The sequence below is a fragment of the Schistocerca serialis genome, chromosome 1 (genome assembly GCF_023864345.2).
Source record: "Schistocerca serialis cubense isolate TAMUIC-IGC-003099 chromosome 1, iqSchSeri2.2, whole genome shotgun sequence".
Taxonomy (NCBI): domain Eukaryota; kingdom Metazoa; phylum Arthropoda; class Insecta; order Orthoptera; family Acrididae; genus Schistocerca; species Schistocerca serialis.
Window position 1 is genome coordinate 580,227,522 of NC_064638.1, and position 21,601 is coordinate 580,249,122.

General features: G+C 36.4%; 1 protein-coding gene across 1 annotated transcript in view; it reads right to left on the reverse strand.

The window, feature by feature from the left end:
• Positions 1 to 21,601, reverse strand: part of LOC126457910 (zinc finger protein 90-like) — a 172,953-nt gene that overhangs the window by 149,785 nt on the left and 1,567 nt on the right. The window lies entirely within an intron of this gene.

Here is a 21,601-nt window from a genome sequence, read left to right on the forward strand (position 1 = left end):
AAGATAGAAAATTATTAGTGATATATTCCTAACCTAGATTTAATCTGCTAGGTCATTCTACATCAAAACATGCTATAATTCAAGGATTTGTGAACCTTTATCTCAGATTTTCACCAAACTTTGCACATTTGCTTTTATTTATAACATATGAACTTCTGAAAAATCTTTTTGGTCTCAGACTATTAAATTTTAAATGTAATGTTACTCTGGTAACTGGGGTCTGCAAGAATGTCAGTGCAAAATCGTATTTATTTACATAAATGTCCATAACTCAGGTGTTTATGAAGCTTTTGATTTGGAATTTTTTCAGAAGTTAAGTAAGGCACATAGTTAACAGATATCCAGTCATTGAAGCAGTAAAGTTACAAAAAAAATTAAAAACATAAATGTATATCAATTTTCAATTTCAGAATAACTGTGAGAATGTGGAAAAATGCTTATATCACATTTCTCCAACCTGCTGGGAACCTAATTTTGGTCTTAAATAATCCCCTAGATTGTAAGCTTTCTAATAAAATTAAAATTTTAAGGGGCCTTCTGCTAATTGACACACACAGCAGAAATCAAAATGTTTTTTGCTGTAACAGAAAAGGGTCATGTTAAGGGAGGATGTATTGGATTTTGGTCCTAATAATCAATTTTTCAAAAATATTATTTTCTTGATCTACACAGTTTAATCTATGTTGTGTGTGAATTTTATCATGATAGCAGCTTTAGAAACGCCTTTAAATTGTTAAACTGACCAACTCTGCACTGGCGGCCACTCCCATCTTTTCTGATATTTGGGAAACTGCTTGCTTCAGGGAAATTTTTGTCAGTGTGAAGGCTATTTTCTTTTGATACCCTTGGCTGACATCTATATCTCTCGCTGAAAATTTTCTTGCATGAGGTTTATTTACATTCTGACAAGACTAACACATAGTAGTAGGTGGAAGGTCGAATTTGCAAACCTTTATGTGGTAGTCAAGATTTATGCATAATGGGTGGTGGAAAAACTGTGTTTAGGAAACGGAGGTTTCATGGAAATTGGTTTACGAGCAAAAAAGAGGAAGCAGTTCAAAATGAAGAACATAAGCTCTCAGCTTCTGCAGAATTTGACAGGTTCGTGAAAGATGTTTATATGGATCGCACTGGATGCAGACTTACTGATTTAGAGCTTCTCTGCCAGGCTATAAAGTTTTCATGTTCATGTGTTAGCTGTAAAAATACGGAATGCATGACTGTTGTTGAAGAAAGAACAGTGGGAGCAGCTTGTGATTTTAAATTTATTTGTAATTTGTGTGGCTATGAATTTTCATTTTCCTCCTCCAAAAAAACTAACACTGGTACCTATGAAAGCAATTTTAGAAATGGCCAAAGTTTCTATGATGAAACCTGTGGAGGATTTGGTGGAAATAAACCAAAAAGAAATAGATCCTGGGGTAGATATTTATGACAGTGAATCTCCTACAGATGTTACTGACCTGTGTGTGTCTGTAGATGGGACCTGGATGAAAAGGGGTCACACATCTCTGTATGGAGTTGCATCTGTTATTGGTATTGACTCAGGTAAAGTTTTAGATGTAGAAATTATGTATAAATACTGCCATCAGCGTGCAACAAGGAAAATGTCCTACACTGAAGACAGTGAGAAACTGTGGCAAGAAAAGCATGCAGTAGCATGCTCTAAAAATTATAGTAGCTACCAAATGAGGCAGAAAACATCTGTGGCATTTGTTGATCTAACTGCTGCCTTCGACACTGTGTGGAGGGAAGGCTTTATCTACAAATTTCTCCACATCATACCCTGCAGAACAATGTCTCGACTGATTAACAGCATGCTAAGTGATCGGAAGTTCCAGGTAATCACTGGAAGCAACATAAGTAAGGAGAGGAAGCTGAACAATGGATTGCCTCAAGGATCAGTTCTCACTGTTCAACCTATATCTATCTGATCTACATGACACTTCGTCCAGAAAATACTGCTATGCCGATGACCTGGCTCTAGCTGTAAAACACCAGGAAATGAAGACAACAGAAGAGATTTGAGCCAATGACCTGTCTGCATTAGATAATTACTTCAAAATCTGGAGACTCCAACCCAGTGTGAGTAAAACAGAAGTGTGTTGCCTCCATCTAAATAATCGGTTGGCGGATGTAAAACTGGAAGTAAGTTTCAGAGGCAGAATTCTTCGCCATAATTGGAACCCAAAATATCTTGGTGTCATCCTGGATCGTACACTATGCTTCAAACAACACCTTCTTAACTCAAAGCTCAAAAGTTAAGGACTCGAAACAACATCCTCCATAAGCTATGCGGAACTACCTGGGAATCTTCAACAACCAACCTGCGATCTTCAGCTCTGGGTCTGGTGTACTCAAGTGCTGAGTATTGTGCACCTGGACGAACAGTCATCATACAAGGCTTGTTGATACCCAGCTGGATAGGACAATGCGCATAATATCTGGCGCAATCAGATCTACTCCAGTTTATTGGCTTCCACTGTTAACCGGTATAATGCCTCCTGATCTACACAGATGTACTGCCCTTATGAGAGAATTCCACAAGATCTCCACGAATTTTACACTTCCAGTGCATAGCGACCTGCCACTTTTAAATCGTAAGAGACTGAAATCACACCATCCAACTCTATGCAATGCTGCTGACATGGTTGCTAAGGATTTCAAACCTCTTGAAGAAAGGAAAGGTCGATGGGAAGCAGTGAAAGATGTGCACCTGCATAACATCTTCTCAGGTGCTAAACTTCCAAGTGGATTCGACCTACCATGCAAGACTTGGACTACACTCAGCAAAATCCGTACCATCCATGGCCGATGCAGGGATGCTCTCTTTAAGTGGAAGAAGCTGCCTGATCCAGCCTGTGACTGCGGCACTCCATAGCAGACTGTTCACCACATTGTCAGTGAATGGAGGATTCGAGCCTATCACGGCGCCAAATAGGACTTCCTGCTAGCAACTCCAGATTCAGTGCGCTGGATTGAAGGACTGGATATTCAGTTGTAAAGACAAACTTAAGTTTCTTATGTGTCACTATGTATATATGTATATGTAATTTAATGTCATGATATGTCTTTATTATCCATATGCTAAATAAATAAATAAAATGCACAACCTGTGTCAGAGAGACGATTGGTGTGAGTTCAACAACAGAATTGAGACATATTCACATAAACACTCATTACCAGAACCTGTTATGAATGCAATTGAGCCCACATTCAGATTTCTTGCAAACCCTGATTTATTGAGGAAGTGTCTTCATGAACAGACACAAAATGCAAATGAAAGCCTCAATAATTTAATTTGGATTAGATGCTCAAAAAGGACATTCTGTGGACTTGAAGTACTCAAAATAGGTGTCTATGATGCAGTTTTATGTTACAATAACAGAAATAATGGCAGAATTGAAGTATTGAAGAGAGTTGGTATAGATCCTTGTGTGTTTACAACAAAAGCACTTTACACCATTGATGAAAGCAGGTCAAGAAAAACAGATCAGTGTTTTACCTGCAAATACAGGCCAGGCAGATTTGAAGAGGAGAGAAGAGAAACCTGGAGAACAAGGAGGATCAACACGGAGAATTTTAAAATTGAGGAAAGCTTATTACATGTAGGAGTATGAGAAGAAAATCTTTTTAACCTTATTTTCTCTGTTTTCTCAAAAAGTATATGCGCTAATACTATGAAATTTTCAGGAACTGTTCGCTTGTTGCTGTCTTCCTGGAACTAAAGAAAACGAGATCCTGCAATTACATTCTGACTTTTTGATGACTGTATGTAGAAAAAAGAGTTAATTTTGGATGAGCAAAATTAAAAACCCTATTAATGATAGAATTTGTACCAAAAATTAATAACTGTAGTTCAGTGGTCTTGTAACCTTCTCAGGACACTACAATAAAATTTTCAGATTAATTACATGATTATAATTTGAGTTGTGGCTTTTTATAAAATCGACAATAAAAAATTAAAAATTCAAATTTCTGGCAAAATATTAATCCTGCATATTTTTATTATATTTCTCCATTAAAACACGGCTCTTTTGCTTTACACATTCAAAATTTTAGATTTGTAGATTAATAAATGTAGCTGTAATGATTTTTTTTAAATAAATGTTTACATTTTCCATTACAACCCCCCTTCAGTAAGTTCATCCACTCACTGTCTCAGATGCAAGGGTATCAAATTGACATATTTAAGTATAAATCATTCTAGGCAAGCAAGTTAACTTGAAGTACGAAAATTTGTTTCCTTTCACTTGATAATTCAGTAATTTTTATAGACAATAATATATATGATTTGTGTGTTCAGCCAATCACCTGCTCACAGTGATAAGAAAGTGTTCTTAGCAGTAGCTTGTTTGAAACCTTTATAGGCATGAAAACAATGCAGCAATTGCCGAAACTCATTGTTGAGAATAACTGGCATGCAAGAATTAGTCTATTTGGCCTCAGTTGTTCTTTGTCTTTCTGTGAGATAAGTCATATCTGTTTGTGGTGAGACCCTATCATTCCACTTGTATAAAGTCTGTTTTAAGTGAATTAGTGCTCAGTTAATTGCAATGGAAAATGTGAATTCATGCACTGTCGGAAAATTAATAAAAACACCATGTCATTTGACAACCTATAACTCAGCAAAAACTCTACAAGAAATAGAAGAGCGGAGTGAAAACCAACAAGATTTGATATTGCTGCGATCCAATATAAGCTTTCACAAGATCAGGGAAGTGCTACTATATGTGGTCATCACATATACTATTACTTAAAAGTTTTTGAAAGTCATCAAAGAGCTTGTGATCCTTTCAAAAAACACAGACAAACAGTTAAATAAATCTTAGAGGTCAGTTTGTTTGTTTTTGTCTAAAACATTAAGTGATAAAAGAAACTATGTAAAATCGGGCCAAAAACTGTATGCAACACGTAAGATTTTTGAACAGAAAACTGATATCAATGATAGAAACGAAAACAATGCAGATGACCGAGAGGTGACATTTCATGAATCAGTACTAAAACTTTAAAGAATAAAAACAGTCACAATCACAACTTTTTATTTTTATTGGAGTGATTGGTTTCGATTCTATTTAAGAACCATCTTCTGACTCCAGAACAGTGGTTGGACTCCATAGAGGCAGTTAATCCAGCGTCAAGGTTCGGCACAACTTGCTCTACAGAGTCCACCCACTGTTCTGGAGTCTGAAGATGGTTCTGAAATAGAATCGAAACCAGTCACTCCAATAAAAATAAAAAGTTGCGGTCAAGACTGTTTTTATTCTTTAAATTTTAATCTTAAAGATTGCTGAGAATCTTTTCAAAAATTTTTATGTACTCTAAAGTCAAAGTATTGAGGATGCAAATAAAACTTTATACGATTTGGGGCACTCTCCCTTAACACTTCACTCCATTCCAAATCACAGCAAGGCTTCATATGGCAGAAAGATGTCAGAAAGCATGAACCATGTATTGCAAAGAAAAGTGTGCTGGGCATTAGATTACAGCACTGAAGATTCTTACCAGAGAGAAGAAAAATTTGATGATGAAATTGTTAAGAGAGCAAGAGATTTTGATGTCATGATATTCTTAATGAAAGAAAAAGTGGCTAGTGTAAAAGTACCTGAAAAAATTCAACTTTTAACTTCAGCTCTATCCTCTTGGTCAAAAGAAAACATAATGTCAGAATTCAACGTTATGAGTATGGGGTTCGACAAGCAAGGAAACTGAAAACAAAAATCGGTATCTTATCAATTCCTAAAGCAAAAAGTGGGAAAGTTGTTGCTGATGAAAAGGTAAAGATTGTCACTGATTTCTACCAAAATGATGATTATGCTCCAATGTTACAAGGAGCAAAAGACAAAGTTAATATTCAGAAGAATGTATATATGTACAAAAGACTCATCCTTTGCAACTTAAGACTACTGTACTTTTGTTTTAAATGGGAGAATCCAAACATTAACATTGGTCTTTCTAAATTTTGTCCACTATGACCAAAGTGGTGTATTTTAACTGGTGCTGCCAGCAGTCATTCAGAGTATGTATATATATTAAAACTGCTTTTAGATGGGGAACATACTGAAGAAACATACAAAGAACTTATAAAATTTCTTGTATGTGACTGAATTGTAAAAAATTTCCATCTCCCCCCACCCTCCCCCAACTACATGAAGTACGTGGAGAAATTTGGCTTTGACTGTTGCTGTGCAGGCCGTGCAGAAGGTAAAAAGTAGAAAAGGTTCATGAAAATCTGAAGCAATGGATGTCAAGTATGGATGATCTAACTTAGAATATCCCTCCCCCCCCCCAAATCACAACACATAGTACTGTAATTTCAGATTCATTTGTGTCCGTCATAGAAAACCCATTAATAATTTCATTTTGTTACAATGTGTACTGTCTTGGGAATTATTTAAGAACAATTATAAATTCCCACCAGATTGGATAAAAGTGATACAAGCATTTTTCAATGTCCCTGAATTTTTTCCGGAAATTGGAATGTGACACAAATTAATTTTTTTTTTGTATTGTTTTTTGTAGCTTTACCGCTTAAATAATTATATGTCTGTTAAGTAAGTTCTTCTCTTAACTTAAGAAAAAAATTCCAAATCAGAAGCTGCATAAGAATCTTACAAGGGTTGAATGAAAAGTGATGCCTCCACCTTCGTTAATTGGGTTTGGGTTGGGAATATTTTAATAAATCAAACACAGAAATAATCCTTAGAATGTGCTTTCCAACAGGATACATTTCTGCCAACGATGAACAAGTTTTCTGAAGCTGTCACGGAAGAAGTTGACACTTTGTTTCCGCAACCACAGTCTCACAGTTCTCTCAACGTCTTCATCAGAAGCATAATGATGTCCCCGCAGATCGTCTTTCATTATCAGGAACAGATGGAAGTCAGACTCTGCTAAATCTGGACCATATGGAGGATGCCATACAGTAGTGATATTCAGTCTCTGAAGTTCTGCTGTGGTGGCACGTGAAGTGTGTGGTTTGGCATTCTCATGCTGCAGGAAAACATTTCCCTTTTCCATTTGGACCCTTGTTAGCCATCGTTTCAGAGGTCACAGGGTTGTGATGTAACGCTCTGAATTTATTGTTGTTCCACGATCAAGGAAATCAACATGGGTAGCACCATCTGTATTCCAGAACACTGTGGCCATGATTTTTCCAGCTGAGGGCTGTGTCTTGAATTTTTTTTTTCTAGGGTGAGTCTTTGTGTCGATATTCCGCAGACTGACGTTTTGTCTCCGGGTCTTAATGGTGTACCAACATTTCGTCTCCTGTCACAATAGACTCGAGAAAGGCGTCACCTTCATTCTCATAACACGAGAGGAGTTCCTGGTAAATTTCCAGTCTGTGCGCTTTCATTTCATGAGTCAGCATCCGGGGCACCCATCATGCACAGATCTTCTGTTAGCCAAGCAAAGAAATAATGTGACCCACATGTTCTTGTGAAATGCTTGCAGTTTCTCTCCGAGAGATATGACGATAGTCCTGAATCAATGTGTCAACAATTTGCTTGTGAAACTCGGTGGCTGCTGTCACAGGACGTCCAACTCTTTGTTGTAACGCAGGTCAGATGTTGCTGTCTCAACATCTTTAAACTTCCTCGTCCAACAATGACGACGCACAGTACTCACATCAGCACTATCACCATAAACTGCTTTCATTCTCTGATGGATCTCCTTTGGGGGGACACTTTCTACTGTCAATAATTCAATGACTGCACGTTGCTTAAATTGCATCGACCGACCGTCTCTGCAGGATTCCATACTTTACACTGTAACACAACTGTTCAATGCTAAGGCTTCCTGCCAACTGGAGCTGTAGAGGAGAGTCTACGGAACAAGCCAGTACCTGCCGCTTACCAATGCCGCCAACTGTTGAAGTGTTACGAAGGTAGAGGCATTAATTTTCAGTCAACCCTCATAGTTATGGGCATTTATGTAGATAAGTACAATTTTGCAATGACATTCTTGCATAGCCCAGTTACCAGAATATTACTATATTTAAAATTCAACATTAAATTTTTTTTTGGTCTGAGAGCAAAAAAATTTTGCACAAGTTCTTATGGTATAAGCAAATGCGCAAATTTTCATAAAAACTGAGGTGATGGGTGAGATGACCTGCATGATTTGACATGTAATGCCCCTACTACTACGTATCTTGCCTTGGATGGCAGTAACTGCTCTCCTACTGACTGTGAGGTGACCATACTTCAGTGGCAATGCAATACTATTAATTGTTGTCCACAGTAACACTTGCTGGGCTGCATGGCAGGAGTCTCTCCCCTCTCTGCCGCCATGTGTAAACAGATCTTATCCCCTCCATGTATTGCTAATGCTGTCTCTATCTCTCTGAGGGGTACCACCATCTGATGTGATGCAATCTATAGTAGCACTGAAGAGAATATCTGGAACAGATGCACAACTTTTTGTGCTCAAAAAATGTTGTAAAGGAGATATTTAGATTAAACAATGGAATGTTTAGGCTGGAATAACAAGTCGGGAAGGACAGACTGGTATGTGTTGAGTCACTGCAGGCACAATGAAAAAAATACCAGACATATTCGCTATCGGACTATGCCCTACATCATACATCACACATTCACCCAAGCATCTCTAGTGCCAATGAAGGGGATATCTAGATTAGATGCACAACATTTTGTGCTCATCTACATCTACATGATTACTCTGCAACTCACAATTAAGTGCCTGGCAGAAGGTTCATTGAACCACCTTCACTCTGAAATGACATGCAGGAAAAATGAGCAATTAAATATTTTACTCTAAATCTTAATTTCTCTCATTTTATTATGATAATCAGTTCTCCCTATGTAGGTGGGCACCAACAGAATATTTTCGCAGTCAGAGAAGAAAGTTAGTGATTGTTTTAATGATTATCAACCCAGTTCATGTAACATGTCCATGGCACTCTCTCCCCTATTTCACAATAATACAAAATGAGCTGTCCTCCTTTGAACTTTTTTTGATGTCCTCCATCAGTCTCATCTGAGACAGATCTCACACCACGCAGCAATATTTCAGAAGAGGGCAGACAAATGTGGTGTAAGCAGTCTCTTTAGTAGATCTGTTGCACTTTCTAAGTGCTCTGCCAATGAATCGCTGTCTTTGGTTTGCTTTACCCACAGCGTTATCTATGTGATCTTTCCAGTTTAAGTACTCAGTTGAATTTATAGCACTTGAAGTCATGTGATTTATTGTGTAATCAAAATTTAGTGGATTTCTTTTAGTACTCATGTGGATGGCTTAATAATTTTTGTTATTTAGAGTCAACTGCCACTTTTCACACCATTCAAATATCTTGTATAAATCATTTTGCAATTGGTTTTGATCATCTGATGACTTTAAGTGACAGTAAATGATAGCACCATCTGCAAACAATCTGACAGTGCTGCTCAGATTGTTACCTACATCATTTATGTAGGTAAGAAACATCAGGGGGCCTATAACACTTCCACGGAGAATGCCAGACATTACTTCTGTTTTATTTGATGACTTTCCATCAATTGCTATGGTCTGTGATCTTCCTGACAGGTACTCACAATTCCAAATGCAAAACTGTGGTGATACTCCAAAGGCATGCAATTTGATTACAAGATTCTTGTTAGGAATGATGTTAAAAAGCCTTCTGGACATCTAAAAATATGGACTCAATTTTACATCCCCTGTCAAAAACACTCATTACTTTGTAAGACTAAAGAACTTGCTGTGCCTCACAAGAATGATATTTTCTGAGTACGTGCTGACTGTTTGTCAATAAACATTTTCTTCAAGGTAGTTCATAATGTTTGAACAAAGCATATACGTTCCAAAACCCTACTGCAAATCGACGTTAGTGAGATTATAGCATCGCTTCTTGAAAAAAGGAATATAAAATATAATAATCGATATTAAACAAAAATGAAAGCAATATAAGCACTCTGCGAATTATAATAAGCATGATCTCTGTCAAGTAGTATAAAAGAAAGAAACTTTGTTTCTTTGTTCTCTCTGCTGTTCTTTTGTCTTCTTGGTTCTGACATCCTAGCTGAAGGTCGCACATAAGATCACAGTCTATAAATAATTAATGTACTCATATGTAGTGTATTTAGAATTTCTGCTAAATATATATGTCAGTATTAAATGCAGTACGTGTTTTTGTTAGTAGCAAAAAAGTTCTTTCCCTGTCCCCTTTATTTAATTAATTACATAACAATTAAATGTTGCCCTGGTCATTTCTAATTGCATCATTGAAGCGATGCCATTGCTGTTAAAATCGAGAAAAACTTCTTAATAGTCATTCAATTCTGAAAGTATTGAAATGATTTCATCTTAATAAACGTAAAAACTTCTTAATAGTCATTCAATTCTGAAAGTATTGAAATGATTTAATCTTAATAAATGTAAAACGGTGTCTTATAATAATTTCATTTTAGGCCAGAGGTACAGTTTAATTGAAAAGAATTATTTTAATTGTGTACGCTGCCATTGCACTTAAGCAGCTATATTGGAGCATCAAGCCTCACATAGAAAAATAATTATTTGAGTATTATATTTAATTTTCTTATCGCATAACACTAAAGAAAGATATTTTTTTCCTCCATCATGAGCAAGACAGATGTCTTCATGTTCCCAATATGTATGATGTTCCTAGCGATAGCGCCCTGAGACATAAAATTTAGCCGTGGTTTTTAATGAATGTAAAAGAGATTTTCTCTAACAAAACATTTTCACTCCAAATGAATGGTACATTTTTCTCTTTTCAAAAAGTTACATGATAAGAAGAGTCTGTAATTCAGTGGATTACTGTTATTTCCTTTCTTCGGTATTGGTGTGACCTGGGGAACTTTCCAGTCTTTAGGTACATAACTTTCAATGAATAAGCAGTTGCACATTATTGTTAAGCATGGAGCTATTCTATCTGCACACACTGGAAGGAACCTGACTGGTATATAGTCGGGACCAGATGCCTTGCCTTTATTAAGCAATTTAAGCTGCTTCACTTCACTAAGGATATCTATTTCTAAATTACTCATGTTGTTCTAGACCTGAATTCTTGTATATTTACTTTGTCTTTTTTTGCTAATAAGTTTCAGAAAACTGTGTAACTCCGCTTTAGTGGCATTGGAAACAGAGATATCACCATTTTTATCATGCAGTAAAGGTACTGATTGTGTCTTGCAGCTGGTATACTTTACATTATAACTAGCATCACTATGCATTTTCTATCAGATTGATGACAGAGTTTCACTACGAAAACTATTAAAAGCATCTCGCATTGAAGTTCACACTAAATTTCGAGTTTCTGTAAAACTTCCCCAATCTTGGGGATTTTGTAGTCTCTTAAATTTGGCATGTTTTTTTCTTTGCTTCTGAAAAAGTGTTCTGACCCATTTTGCGTACCATGTGGGGGGACCAGTATAATCACTTATTAATTTATATGGTATATACCTCTCAGTTGCCATCAGTACTATTTGTCTGAATTCAAACCATATCTGGTCTATGCTCACAGAGTCAGATAAGGAGTGAAGACTGTCTCTTAGACAGGCATCAAGCAAATTTTTATCCACTTCGTTAAATAGATGTACTTCGCATTAATTTTTGGACAGTTTGGATGTTATAATATTCAGTGTAGCTGCAACAGCCTTGTGGTCACTAATCCCTGTATCCGTCATCATGCTCACTATTTGATCAGGATTATTTTTTGGTAAAAGGTCAAGTATATTTTTGTAACCATTTGCATTTTCAGAGGGCTCCTGAACTAGTTGTTCAAAATAATTTTCTGACAAAGCATTCAGTACAATTTCGGATGACATTTTATGCCTTCTGCTGGATTTAAACAAGTATTTTTGTCAATATATCGAGGGTGGATAGAAGTCACCATAAACTACAATTGTATGAGTGGGGAATGTATTTGAAATAGACTTAAGTTTTCTTTGAACTGTTCAGTAACTGTATCACATGAGTCAGGGGATTGGTAAAATGAACCAATTATTAATTTATTTCGGTTGTCGTGTATAACCTCTACCCATACTCACAGGAACTATCTACTTCAACTTCATTACATGGTAAACTACTTTTGACAGCAACAAACACTCGACCATCAACTATATTTAATACTTCCTTTCTGAACATGTTAGATCTTTCGTAAAAATTTCACTTAAAATTATTTCCAACTTTAGCTAACTTTCCATATCTATAATGATTTGAGCTTCAGTGCTTTCTATTAGTGGTTGGAGCTCTGGTTCTTTCCCCCACACAGCTATACAGTTTACAACTACTATACCGATTGTTGCTAGGTCTACCTTCCTGTGTTTATCTTGCAGCATATTAGACTGATGCCCTTCTGTAGTTTCCCTCAGACCTTTTAACCTAAAAAACTGCCCAGTCTCCTTTACACAGCCCCTGCTGCCTGTGCTGCCACTTCCTGCATGTAGTGGACCCCTGACCTATTAAGCAGAACCTGGAAACCGAAGAAACTCAAGGGATCTGCAGCCTACAAGGTCGTAGATCTGCCTGAGCCTCTGAGTCGGACCCTTCACTCGGCTCTGTACTAAAGGAGCACAGTCGATTCTGTCAGTGATGCTACAAATGGTGAAGTCTGCCTCCATCTCACAAGCAAGACTTTGCCACTTCAGCTAGCTGACTGGAATCGGGGGGAATCTCTTCCAATCCAAAGTGACACACATCATTGGTACTGACATCCACCGTTTGGAGTTGGCTGCATCCCATGCTCTTCATGGCATCCAGAAGCATTCTTTCCACATCTGGAATGACTCCTCTTGGTGAGTGCACATTGGATTCCTTCCCCTCCTTGGCAGCCATATCCCTAAGGAGTCCCATTGCGTGCCTGACATTGGCGCTCTCAAGTACCAGTAATCCCACCCTCTCTGTATGCCCACACCTCACGGACTGAGAGGCTTCTTCTGAAATAGGGCACGCCCAAAAAAAATGTTGTAAAGGGGATATTTGGATCAAACAATGAAAAGTTTAGGCTGGAATAACACCACTCAGAAAGAACAGACTGCTATTCACAACATAAAGGAAGCATTGAGGTGCTGAGTCATAGACAGGCACAATGGAAAAGAATGCAGCAATCTGACAAAGTCCTACATCAGAAATGGAAAACACATCCATCCAAGCATAGCTCACACACACAAAGCTGATAGCTGAATATGACTCTCATTCTTTTCATTGTGCCTGTCTAAGACTGAACACTAATGTTATGTTGTGAGCAGCAACCTGTTGTTTGCGATTGTGCATATTTGGAGCAGACAGACAACTTGTTCAAAACATTGTTAAAATTTTAAGGCTGTACTATTCGCTATATTCTTGCTACATAAAGACAAAGTTTATGAAAAATAATTCATAACAATTTTTCAAAAATTCTGCGACTAATAATGTTTGGATAAAAAAAGTATATTTAGAGCCCTTCAGTAGTCCTGCAAAGGAGTAATTTGTTACTAATATTGGCAAGTATCATCACCACCAAATTTCTTTATTTTTCATTAGAAACAGTGGCCTTTTTGTACTAGAAAAGGTTTTGTATGTTTTCAAGATCCTTCAGGTAAGATTAAAAAGAGCTTGAAAATACAACTGTCAAACATTTACAAAACTATTCTTAATTTAATATGGAAAGCATGGCATTTTTTTTTATTTTTAAAGTCCTGTATTCTTTTTTAATAAGTATACTTGCTAAAATTTTTCCATTTCATCTATTGTGTATCCAATTATGACTAATATATTAATAACGGAAACCCAGGATGGAAATAATTTTAAAGCAGAGAACAGGCTACCTCTCATGTATATGACTCCATAAATGTACTTCATGTATTAGATAAATCCACATATAAGCCTTCCCCTTTTGCAGACACAATGGCTTATGGGCAATGTATTTTAACTGCTTGTAGCAACCCGGTCATTAAGGTGGTAACTGTTGGTGGGTACCACAACCATTAAAATGAAGCACACTTAAGCCAGTGTGTGTTGAAAATACATCTCTGATGAAGTGTCTAATAGTTGAAAAAATACATTAGTACAATCACAGCAGATAACCATCTACAAATTTTAAAGAGGTTATAGAAATAAGTGCTAAGAAAAGGCTGCACTTTTGAGTTTTATTGATTTCAGAACATTATCTTTTTTTATTTTGTTTCAGGCCAAGAAAGGACCACACCAAGACAACTATTCACTCTCATGCTTCTCTGAAACACTTTCATTTTCTCAGAACGAGCTCTTTTCCTCTCATCTGATCATTTGATTCCAGTTATTTTTCAGTTTGCTTTTTTTCATGAAAACCTTTGAATTTCTTTACTTTTGGTCTGAATTTGCCTCTGTAATATCTCCACTTCAGTCCTTTCATGTCTGGCCTCCCCACACATTTTCTTTGATTGTTTTCCTGTTTTGGAAGAATGTGTGTTTTTCCTTCATTCTCTGTAGATGTTCTAGGACTAAAAAAAACATCTTTTCCTGATCTCGTTCGTTATTTTAGGGCAGAATGAGTATACTTCTTTATTTGGTCTCAAAATCCAATTGCCATCTTTGTTCTTGATTGGCCCTAATATTCACAAAACTCTTCTACTTAACCAAATCTTCTAATGCCTTTTATATCAAGTTAAAAGTAGTGTTACTGACCCAAGAAGGACTTTTCATTTTACAACTGTATTCTAATACCCTAATTTGACATCCTTAGGAAAACATTTTTTGTTGTATAGATTTCTCATTCTCATGTATAATTCTTTCATGTTTTCAGTTCTGATAAAAACTGCTTCTTCTTCAGTTTGTGTGTTTATGTTTCACCATGATATTTAAAGTTGTCTTAACGCTGGCATACTTCATTTTTAAAATTTTGGTGAGTTGCTTTCACTGGTCATGTATTCTGTCTTTTCAAATGATAGTTTTAGACCTGCCTTTACAGCAACCTTCTTCCCATCTGTTATCACACCATTGCCCGCAAAAGCCCAACAGCTTAAATTGCTTCTTTCAATCTACCCAGTGTTATGTAGTTATTAACTTTTTCCCTTTATTTTCTAGATGACTCTTTCCAGTACACAACTGAATAATAGTGATGAAACTCTCTTTGTCTGACTCCTGATACAATTTGGAAGAGACTTGAAATTGTTCCAAGAAAAACTTTAGATACTGTGTTTGTAAGAGTTTAGTTTTTTTTCCAGGGTCTTCCTATCTACTGCAAATTTCTTCAAGGGGAGAGAGTCTTTGTCTGTTGAATCATAAGCCTTTTTAAAATTGACAAATATTAGCAATATTGTTTTAACTGATGTTTCTCATAGGCCAAATTAATTTTGTTTTGTTTTATTAACTTCAATGTAATCTGTACAGAGTGGCAAACTAGAAGCCAAATTTGTATATATAATTATATTAAACACCAGCTATAACAAAGTTTCTGCTTCAGTTAGCCTAGTTTTGTTAAGTATGTAAAAAATTTAGAAATTAAAAATCAGCTGATCAAAGTACCTAACTATTTTACTTAGCACTTGAACAAATTTTTAATAAAGACACTAGATGGCAGATGTATGAGCACAAAGAAACATTTGTTTCTCAGTGTAGTTGCATGCCCACCAGACTCATATCTTGACGTAACTGAAAACTTTAGAGAAAGTCTCAGTTCACTTGTACATAAATTCCCTAGTCATACTGTAATCATTGTGGAGATGTTATCATCCAAAAATCAATTGGAAAAATTACAGTTTAGTTAGTAGTGGGCGTCGAAAGACATCCTGTGAAACATTATTAAATGCCTTCTCTGAAAACTACCTAGACTAGATAGTTCAGAACCCCACTTATGATGGAAACATATTGGATCTAACGGCAACAAATAGGCCTGACATCTTTGAGGATGTCTACATAAAAACTGGTATCAGTCCACATCAAAACTGGTATCAGTTATTATGACACAGTTGTAGAAACAATGATTACCAAAGTACAAAAGGACAACTAAAACAAGCACAAAGATATATATGTTCAGTAAACTAGATAAAAAAAATCAGTAACATTATATCTCAATGAGAAACTTGAAACTTTCAACACACAGCAAGAGCAGTAGAGGAACTGTGGCTCAATTTTAAAAGAATATTGTCCATACACTGGACAGATATGTACCCAGTAAAACAGGTCATAATGGGAGGAACACTACATGGTATTCAGTCACTATAAAGAGACTTCTAAAGAAACAGACACTACTGCATAATAGGTGTAAAAGAAAGCATAGCACTATAGATAGAGAGATAATGACTGAAATGTGTTCAGCTGTCAAGGGAATAACTTCATTGACCACAGTAGCAGAATATTGTCAAATGATCTTTCACAAAACCCAATGAAATTTTGGTCATATGTAAAGACTGCTAATGGCACCAAAGTTAGTGTCCAGTCCCTTATGAATGGCACAGGAAATCAAAGAAGGGTAGAAAAGCAAAAGCTGAAATTCTTAACTCTATTTTCGAATGCTTCTTTACAAAGTAAAAACCACAAGATTTGCCCCAATTTCAATCTTGTTGCACTGAAAAAATGAGTAAAATAAGTATTAGTCTCAGTGGTGTTCAGAAACAGCTGAAATCATTAAAACTGGACAAAACTCTAGGACCCAATGGAATCCCTACCAGATTCTACACTGAATTTGCAGCTGAGTTTGCCCCTCTTCTAACTATAATCTTTCGTAGATCCCCCAGCTCTTGAAAAAGGCACAGATCACACCTGTCTGCGAGAAGGTTAGTAGAAGTAATCCACAAAACTACTGTCTAATATCCTTGACATTTATTTGTTGCAGAATCTTAGAATATATTCTGGGCTCAAACATAGTGACCTTTCTCAAACAAAATACCTCCTCCTTGCCAACCAGTATGGATTCTGAAAACATTGATCATGTGAAACTCAACCCGCACTTTTCTCACACGAGATGCTGAAAACCTTGGAACAAAGGCAGTCAGGCAGATGCAATAATTTCTTGGTTTCCAAAAAGCATTTGAGTCAGTACCACAACTATGGTTATTGTGTAAAGTACGATCATATGGTTTATGAAGTGAAATTTGTCACTGGATTTAGGACATTTTGGTAGAGACACAGCATATTATCTTAGATGGAGAGTTATCATCGGATTGGAAGTAACTTCAAGTGTGCCCCAGGGAAATGTGTTGGAATCCTTGCTGTTCATGTTGTATATTAATGATCTTGGAGACAATATTAATGGTAACCTGAGACTTTTTGCGGATGATGCAGTTACCTAGAATGAAGCACTGTCTGAAAGAAGTTGCATAAATATTTAGTCAGATCTTTATAAGATTTCAAGGTGGTGCAAAGATGGGCAACTTGCTTTAAATGTTCAGAAATATAAAATTGTGCACTTTACACAACAAAAAAACATAGTATCTTATGACTATAATATGAATGAGTCACTGTTGGAATTGGCCAACACATAGAAATATCTGGATGTAACAATTTGTATGGATATGAAGTGGAATGATCACATAGGCCCAGTCTTGAATAAAGCAGGTGGTAGACTTCGTTTTGTTGGTAGAATACTTGGGAAGTGAAAGCTCAAGATTGCTTACGGATCACTTGTGTGATCAGTTTTAGAACATTGCTCGAGTGTGTGGGACTCATTCCAAGTAGGACTAACAGGGAATACTGCATGTATACAGAGAAGAACAGTGCGAATGATCACAGGCTTGTTTCATCCATGGGAAAGTGTCACAGAGATGCTGAAGAAACTGAGTTGGCAGATTCTTGAAGATAGACATAATTTTGCACTTCAAAAAATGAAAACTATCCTATGACTACAATATCAGTGAGTCACTGCTGGAATCGGCCAACTCATACAAATACCTGGGAGGAACACTTTGCAGGGATACGAAATGGAATGATCACAAAGGTTCCATCATGAGTAAAGCAGCTGGTAGACTTCCGTTTAGTGGTAGAATACTTGGGAAGAGCAATCAATCTACAAAGGAGATTGCTTACAAATCAATTGTGTGACCAGATCTAGAATATTGCTCAATGTGTGGGACCCATACCAGATTGGATGAACAGGGGATACTTAATGTATATAGAGAAGGGAAGCATGTTTGTTTGATCCATGGAACAGTGTCACAGAGATACTGAAGGAACTGAACTGTAAGAGTCTTAAAGATAGATGTAAACTATCCTGGGAAAGTCAGTTAAAGTTTCAAGAACGGGCTTTAAATGATGACTCTAGGAATATACTACAACTCCCTATGTATCACTCACACAGAGATTGTGAGGGTAAGATTAGAATAATTACGGCACGGACAGAGGCATATAACCAACCATTCTTCCCACAATTCATATGAGAATGGAACACGAAAAAAACCTAATAACAGGTACAATGTGATGTACCCTCTACGATTCACTTCACAGTGTTTTGCAGAGTATTGATGTAGATCTTAACTAATAATGTGTTCATTAATAACACTAACTATGTAAACTGACTCATTCCACATTTTTGAAACACGAATCATTCAAATGGTCTATGGAACATCTAACTAACTAACTAAGCAACCAATTAACCAAAAGAAATCATCTGAACCTTCTTCAGTTTGTGGGATATAGCTTAGATTGCCTCAACTGCAGAAGTTCAGAACTGAGGCCTGTCCAAGGCTCTATGATGCACACTGATGCTTCATATTTGCTGCTATGCCCTCAAATACATAGGATAGCTACCCTATTTCAATTACAGTCTGCCCAAAAGCTGATATCATCAAATGTAATGTTTCCAGTGTACACACTCTACAAAATTCTGAAAGCAGTGGGAATAAAATATTGGGAGTGGAAAGCTGTCTACGAATTGTACAGAAATCAATCTTCTCATGTTCTTTGATTCTTATAACTCCACAGTCACAACAGTCAAACAACATACATGTGGGGCAGCAGCTGGAAAGGGAGTGAGACAATTTTGTACACTATTTCCAATGTTATTCACTTTAAACATTGACAAGCAGTCAAGGGAACCAAGGAGAAATTTTGAAAAGAATTAAAGTTCAAGGAGAAGAAATAAAAACTTTAAAGTTTGTCAATGACATTGTAATTCTGTCAGTGGCAGCACAGGCCTTGAAAGATCAGTTCAACAAAATGAATAGTATCTTGAAAAGAAGTTATAAGATAAACATAAACAAAAGTAAAACAAGGGTATGGAATGTAGACATATTAAATGAGGCGGTGCTGAGGGAATTGTGTTACAATATACACATTAAAAGAAGTAGGCAAGTTTTGCTATTTGTGCTGCCGAAAGACTGGTGATTCCAGAAGCAGAGAGAATATAAAAAGAATATAAAATGCAGACTGGCTATAGCACAAAAAGCATTTCTGGAGAAAGAGGAATTTGTTAACACTGAACAGAAATTTAAGTGTTGAATAGCCTTATCTGAGCATATCCATCTGGATTATAGCCTTGCATGGAAGTGAAACATGGACAATAAGCAATTCAGACAAGAAGAAAATAGAAGCTTTAAAATGTGGTGCTACAGAAGAATGCTTAAGATTAGATGGGTAAACCATGTATCTAACAAAAAGGTACTAAACCCAGTGAGAAAAAATAAATTTACAGCACAATTTTACCAAAAGAAGGGATTGCTTGATAGAACACATCTTGAGGCAATAAGAAATTACCAATTTCATAATAGAGTGGGAGGGAGGGAGGGAATGTGAGGGGTTTAAATACTGCAGAGAGAGAGAGAGAGAGACCAAGGGACGAACACAGTAAGCAGGTTCAAATGGATGTTGGTTGCAGTAATTATTCAAAAATGAAGAGGTTGGCATCAAGCCAGTCTTCACTCTAAAGATCACTGATACAGAGGTTTGACATGGAAGTAATTCCTACTATAGTTTATCAGATAATGTCAGTTTAATAACTGTGAACATGGTTGTTAAAACTGAAAAGTCTTGAGGGAAACAAACACACACACACACACACACACACACACACACACACACACACACAGTGCTGGAAGTGTCATAGTTCTTTAAAGCTGCTCCTGGCACAATTCCCATTATAAAATCACTTTCATTATCCTTACCGGTCATTTTTTAACTTGGTCATTTTCTTTTTCCCAGAACCCCATACCATATCATTATCTTCCACACACATTTTCATAGTAAGCACATAATACTGTTTCATTTTCATAGTAGTGTCCAAGTATTCTTAAGATGTAACAACATTTAATCAATCCTTTTTTCAATAGTTAAACACAGTTCTCCCAACTTAAATGATCCTCGAACAATACTCCTTCAAATTTTTTGTAAGACAGTTGTTCAATGCTGTTGCCCAATAACTGTAGGACTATGTTGTTTCTGGTTTTTGTTCTTTTATCTCTACGGCTCATGCATATTGTTTTCTTTATATTTGCTACCATAACATTGTCACCAAACCATCTTTCTTGGTATGCAACCATTTTTCTGTAAATTAGCTTATTTATTTCAATAAAAAGCTTATTATCATCGGCAAACATTGTTTCTTACAGTTGATTTAGAGCAAACAATTTAACACTTAATCTAGTGAAGACTCACATTATGCAATTCTGAACAAATAAAAGTGACACACGCGAGTGCCAGAAAGAGAGACTAATGGACACACACTGGATGAGGCTCCATGGATGAAGTCCATTGGCCTCCACACAGAGAATAAAATGAAGTGGTAATAGCACTTTGATCAATGAACCAAAAAGCTGTGCCTGTTTTGCACTTAGAAATCTCTCATATTGTGTTGACCCGCAAATGGGTTTGTTAGCAGACTGCATACTTTCATTAAGTACTATCTATGGCATAATCATCTGGGACAATGCAGGTACAATGACAAAATGGTATTTATTCCACAGAAGTCTGCAGTATAATATTCTGTAAAGTTGATAGGCCCTAACTGAACATCTTGCAGAAGATGTTTCAGGGGGGTCCTAGGGAATCTTACACCTACATGACAACGCAGGTACTCGCAAATGATATTTCTAGTTAAACAACAGTGAACTTAGGATGAACTGTTGAATTAATAACCGCAGTATCAGAAATAAAAATAGATTCCATGTAGGCTATGCATCCCGCTCTATGGCTCAGAATAGTATTTCACGTTCTTATGCCCTATAACACTTTACTGACAGGTATTAAAATTTCTGAGATATTCAAATACAAAGTACAGAAATACCTCGTTACCCATTCCTTCTACAATGTATTGGAATAACGAGACTCAGAGGTATAAATTCTCTATAACTTTAATGCTTATATTAAATAAATCTCAACTTTGCCACTAGTTATGTAAATAGCCATAAGTGGCTTGTATAATGTTACATACAGGCTTTGTTTGAAGAATTAGTTAAAAGCAGCAGCTGAACATTACAAGAGAAGGGATAGTAGTTTTTCATTCCAAGTACCGGTAGCTGTTTTTCTCATACATGATGTAACAAAGAAGTAAGTCAAGTCTCATCAGTACAACAAGATTAATACTATTCGTAATTTGTTGTTAACACACTTTACAAAAGTAACTGTAGTACCTGCTTCTGCCTGTTAATGTCATTCCAGATTCCTGAAGACTTTCCTTCACACTGAGGTTCATAGAACACAATGTGTGAATGAACAAATCTCGATAGCTTTG